Source organism: Trichosurus vulpecula, chromosome 2 (genome assembly GCF_011100635.1).
Source record: "Trichosurus vulpecula isolate mTriVul1 chromosome 2, mTriVul1.pri, whole genome shotgun sequence".
NCBI classification, from domain to species: Eukaryota; Metazoa; Chordata; class Mammalia; order Diprotodontia; family Phalangeridae; genus Trichosurus; species Trichosurus vulpecula.
In genome coordinates, this window is record NC_050574.1 from 76,637,288 (window position 1) to 76,643,791 (window position 6,504).

Here is a 6,504-nt window from a genome sequence, read left to right on the forward strand (position 1 = left end):
AGTTGCAGATAGAGATTAATGAAAACAAATATATAATTTTTGGCTCATCCAAGTTCATGGACCCACGGAAATCCATCCACAGACGCCTCAGGGGTCCATGAGTGCCAGATTAAGAGCCTCTGGACTAGTCAATCTTTAAGGTGCCTTCCATCTCAAACACCCTGTGAGAATGTCAGCACTCAACCTGGAGTCAGACAACCTGGGTTCGAGTCCCAGCTTTTATTTACTTTCTGTGGGACCTTGCACAAGTCTCTTTCTCTCTCTGAGCCTTAGTTTACCCATTCGTAAAATGAGATCGATGATACTCAGGGCTGCTTGTCAGGTAAGTGTAGAAACCTTGCCATCCTGTGGAAATAGGAGTCGCTATTATAATGAGTTCCCAAATCTAGAACTGAAAGAGACCCCAGAAGCCACCGAAGTCCAACCCCCTCATTCCACAGATGAGGGACCTGAGGACCAGAAGAGTAAAGTAACTTGCCCGGTCTGACTCCCAAAAATGTGCTCATCATTCGCTCCCTACAAGCTCTGTGCGGAAAGCCGCCTCAGAGGAAACGGAGATGTATTAAAACATGGTTCCCCAGCTCACCAGAGCCTGTTGTTCTGAAGTGTAGCAGCTGCTGTGGGGGTATAACACCAACAACACCAGCACACAGGAGGGCTGCTAGCACAGGTCTTTGATTTGCTTTTCTAAGGAAAGCAACTTTAAGGGGTTAACAATCTCAGTTTAATTAAACATACATATATCATTCACTTAGTTGCAGGGGGGAGGGGGGAAAGCCAGCACCCTGAACTTCAGAGCAAATACAAACAGAAATTACAGAGACAATATAAACAGATTTCTGTCTGACCAAATCACAATACATAGTTACCAGAGAAGCACCTACATCTGAATTTTTCAAAGCAGGGGAGAGGGTAGGAGGGCCTGCTTCAAAGGCTTACCCGGAGTCTCCTCACCAACACTCTTTCAGTGAGTGTGCCCCCAGAGGTAAAATGCCAACCTCAGAGCTCTTATACCCTATTCAGGGCCCTGAGGGCTCAGAACCTACTTAGCAAAAGGGTGTGGGACTTGGGGCCTCACACCAAGTTAGTGAAAGGGTGTGATCAGGCCTCCCTTTGTTGGCCCCACCTGAGCAGGAAAGATCTTTCACTTACAGATTGGCTTTACGTGAAGACATGCATGATGTGGCCACATATGAAGCAAACAAATGGTCCAAGCCAGAAATGTGAGCGAATGCTACACTCCAAGGCCCAGGGAAACTCTAAGTGATGCAGGAGTTCAGAGAAGAGAATTTGGGAGGAGGGGGCTTTCGGGAAGACATGGCACTTGAGCTTTACCTTGAAGATTGAGTAGGAGTTGGAGAGGCGTCCAGCACTATGGAATCTCAGAGTCAGAAAGGATCCCAAGAATTATCTAGTCCAATAACCCCCAACTTCTATTTCATAAAAGAGGAAACTGACCCACATAGCTAGTGGCAGAACAGGGATCAGAACTCAGGGCTTGGACTTGTACACCATGCTGTCATAGATGGCATCTGGAAGCAGGCACTGTCCCAGCTTGGAAGGGGGTTAAGTAGGGAAGAGGTTAGTTCATGGTTCATACAGACTCACAAAGAGCATATGAGGACTAAGCACAGGTTATCTAGATAACAGTTACCTTTGGACTCTGTGCTCAGGAAAAGCATCTGTAGACACTCTCCTCCCAGAACATCAGAGCAGCCACAATAGGCTCGGAATGAGGGCTTGGAAAGAAATCATTTCCCATGGCTTCAGTGATCACCTCTATCCCAATGACACCTCAATTACCAGCCCCAGCCTCAATCTCCTCCCTGAATTCCGATCTCAGGATATAAAAGTAGAACAAAGAACACCAGATTTGGAGGCAGGAGACATGCATTCGAATCTGTCATTCGGTCAATAAGTATTTAGTAAATAAATGCCTACTATGTGCCAGGCACTGTGCTAAGTGCTGGGGATCTCCCCTTCTAAAAAAAGGCAAAAGAAAGTCCTTGCCCTCAAAGAGCTTACAATACAACGGACTCTAAGTAACCCAGGGTGAGTCATTGAACTTCAGGCTTCAGATTCCTCATCTATAAAATGAGGCAGTTGTATTAGGGGATCTCTAAGGCCCTTCCAGCTCTGAATTTATGACCCCAATATCTCTAGCTGTGAATACAATCCCACCATATGCTGGATCTCTCCACTCAGCTCCCCACTCAAATTCAGTATTTCCAGAACTGAAGTCATCCTCTCCCCACCCACACCTGCCTCTCCTCTAAACTTCTATTTCTATGGATGCCCCTAGGGCTCCACCACCTATGTTTGAAACCCTGATGTTTCCTTTGAGTCTTCCCTCTACACCACATCCAATTAACTGCCAAGTCCTAAGTTTGCCTCCACAACATCTTTCCCATTTGTCCATCCTCTACATTCCCATTGTCACCACTCTAGCTCAGGCCCCCAGCATCTCTTACCCTAGATTACTGTAATAGCTTCTTAATCGAACTCTCTATCTTCAGCTGGGGGCCTTGAGGTAGATAGAGAGCTGGGCCTGGAGTCAGGAAGACTCATCTCCCTAAGTTCAAATATGGTCTCAGACATTTACTAGCTGTATGCCACTGGGCAAGTCACTTAACCCCATCTGCTTCAGTTCCTCATCTGTAAAATGAGCTGGAGAAAGAAATGGCAAACCACCATCTTTGCCAAGAAAATCCCAAATTGAGTCACAAAGGGTCAAAAGCAACTGAAACAACTGAACAATAACAACAATTCTTCAGTCTATTCTTCCTGAAATCTATTCTTCTATTTAGTTAACTAATCTTCCTAATATATTGGTCAGACACTGTCACTATCCTACTACCAAACTTTCCTATTGCCTCTAGGGTAAAAATTCAAAACTCCTTAACCTGATACTCAAGGCTCTTCACAATCTGACACCAATTTGCCTTTCCAGCATTATTTTTACTTTAATCCACCCTGCAGGCCAACTGGATTATTCTGAAAACATTCTGAAGAATGTTTCTGGACTCTATGCATTCAGAATCCATTCCCTATTCCTAGAATGCATTCCTTCCTCTTCCCTACCTATCAATCTTTCTCTTCTTTCAGGACTCAGCTAAAATACCATCTCCTCCATGAAGCCTCCCCGAATCTTTCCAAGTGAAAGTTTTCCAGATTTTCCTAGAGACCAGGGAAAAGCTAAGGTGGTAGGAAACAGTATAGTGAGCTCTTCTCCACACACTTTTCCTAACACATCTAAAAAAGATTGAATCTTGATGTGAAAATACACTATAAGTCACAGTGAGTTCTTTGTCTAGCCCAATTTGTCATAGGGAGACTGACAGGAAGGTCTTTGGACACTGGAGATGGGTAGAGCCAGGAGCACACTGCTTAGAACATTCCATTCAAGCAGCTGTGCACAAGGGGAAGAGAAAGTCTCAGACCCATGCAGGAAGCCCCTGGACCCACACCAGGGCATCACGAGACAACCACAAGGGCACTGCAATGGGGACACGTGCCAACTGGTTACTATCCAGTCCCACATCACAGATCCAGGGTGGATGAGGATACTCACAGAAACACAGCAACGGCTTTTCCCAGAAAGGAGGCCCTGGGTGACATATAGAGAAAGGAGCAAGTTCAGAAGCCAGCAGCTGCAGACAAAATGGCTCATATACATCCAAAACAGAACTCACTTCCAGCATCTAGCTGAGGAACAATCAGAACAAAGCCTGACCAAAGGGGAACCTACAATTCTGCCATCCTAAGCCAACAGAGCTTTCCAGTTAGCTGATCAGGGTAGAATCCTGCAGCATTTACTCTTGCTCAGAACCAAACCCAAGTCAGGAACTCACAGAGCTCAGACCAGCAGGGCAACAATCAGACTTTGCCCTGGATCAGACCCTTTTGGGAACTCTGATAGCTTGTAGGTCCTCAGCCTGTTCCTGAGATTCAATACAATACTCAAAACCCCAAGAAGGAAGCAAAAGAACCACCCCAGACCTTCCCTCCCAAAGGGCAACAGAATCCAGCCCTAACATCAAGACTGAAGTCAGAAAGTTATCTGGAAGAATGAGCAAACAAGAAAAAGACTCCCACCATAATGAGAATGGTGATAATGAGCTATTATGGTGGCAGGGACACTCAAGACACAAACATTAAAGAAGAGAATGACTCTAAAACATCTACAAGCATTGCCTCAGAGGAAAACACAGCTTGGGCACAAACTCAACTAGAATTCCTGGAAGAGGTAAAACAAGAGTCTAAAAAAAGATTTTTAAAATATTTTTATAAATAGAATGAGCACTTGAGGAAAAATTGGGAAAAGAAATGAGAGCTAAGGAAGAAAGAATGGAAAAGGGAATGAAGAGCTTGGCACAAGAGGTACGAAACCTTGCCCAAGCAACAAACTCCCCAAAAATTTAAATAGACAAAATAGAGGCCAATAACTCCATGAGGCAACAAGAAATACTAAAAACAAAGTCAAAAGGCTGAAAAAAAAAATAGAAGAAACTGTAAAGTACCTTATAGCAAAAAACAACTGGCCTGGAAAACAGATCAAGGAGAAAAAAATTAAGAATCATTGGACTATCTGAATGTCATGATTGAAAAAAAAAAAGAATCTTGACATCCTATGTCAAGAATCTTAAGAGAAAACTGCCCAAATCTCTTGGAACGAGAGGATGAAGCAGGGGGAGGGAAAAGAAGAATTCACTAGTCACCTAATCACATAAATTAAGGGAGAGATTAGACTTAAGCAAAACAAATTCTAAGGATGTACAAAAATATTTGTAGCTATTTTTAATGAAGCAAAGAATCAGAATCTGAGAGGGTGCCCATAAATTGGAGAATGAGTAAACATGTTTTGTATATACATGTAGTGGAATAATATTGTGCTGAACCCTTATCAGCAAAATTAACAACCAGGATTCCAGAGGACTAATGATGAAATATGCTACCCACCTCCCAATAGAGAATTGAAGGACTCAATGCAGAATGAAACAAATGTGTTCTAGGATATCACCGTTGTCTGTCTTGATCTGTCTTGATTGACTATACAAACTAATAGGTTTTGTTTTTCTTGTGTTTTCAGTGGGGCTAGGGTAGGGGGAAAGTTGTGTTGGGAGGGTGAGGAAATCGAATCTTGAGTGATTAAAAGCAAAAAAAATTTTTAACTTGAGAATTCTGATCAACACAAAGACCAACCACAACAGTTCCTGAGGACTCATGATGAAACACACAGCCCTCCTCCTGACAGAGAGGTAATAGGCTCCAAGTACAGATTGAGACATTTTTTAGACATGGCCAATGAGAAATTTTATTTTCCTTGACTGTAAATGTTTGTGACAGGAAAAAAAAATTCATAGATTGTATATCTAAAGTACTGTCCTTTCTGTATGAGGACAGTTTATTTGTAGAAAGAAACAGAAAAGGAATATTTTGTGTAAAACAGAGAAAAGTGATTTGAGGAAACAAAGAAATACTGAAGACTTGAGAGAAAACAGCCCCTCAGATGAATATACATGGAGGATCTATTTGAAAGCAGCTCAGAGCCAAAAGTACTAACCATAAGAATGGCTGCCACACATTGTCTTCCAGCAGCCAATTTGAATACAACTGTTTTCAGGATTTTATTGTTTATTTTTGGGAAATCATACCATAAACAGTTTGGGGACTATGGGACTATGGTGTAATAACTATTTGTGTCATGGCTAACATAAGCTACAGATGGGTTATTTCACACCAGATAGCGTTGGTTTGAAGCAGAAGAGTTGGTGGGAGATCAACAGACAAGACAAAGCAGGGCAGGGCAAGGCAGACAGAACAATCTGATGACAGAAGAAAGAAGAACAAAATCATTCTCTTTCCTGCCTCATTCAAAAGATAAAGACCTCAATTCACCCAGAGCATGATCCAAAATGAGGAGAGGGGAAGGACTTTTCTTCCCTTGCCCTCCCTCTTTTACTCCAGCTCTAAGAAATGAGCCTGGTAGTGCTTGTTTCTGTCCTTTGTTTCTCCTCCTTAGTTTCAGGTGCTGGAGGAGGCAGGTGATCCCCACTTGCAGCCCAGATGGTGTAGCCATTCATCCAGACTAAAATATGGAAACCCTGAGGATCCAGGGTTTCTGGACTGGTACCTGAGGGGAATTTTGAACTTGCAACTGGAACCGTGTGCTCTATGGGAACTCAGCTAAGCAGGGAACCTAATCCCCTTCACCTCACCAGAGACTGAGGAAGAAGAGAGCAAGGCAGAAGAGGGATTATGCCTCCCATTTGTTGGAGGACTAAGTTTGTATATTTGTAATTTCACTTTTTGAAGTAAAAATTTCTGTGTAAAAGCTAAACACACACACACACTCAGGAAAGGATATGTGGAGGCACAGAGCAGCTGAAATGAGAGTTGAGACCTCTTAAAGCTTGAACTGACTCCCTCTCTAAGCAGAAAGTGAGGGAGACAGGCTTTGTTTTTGGGAGCTGACTGGAAGAAAACTCTGTTGCCGGGAGCTGA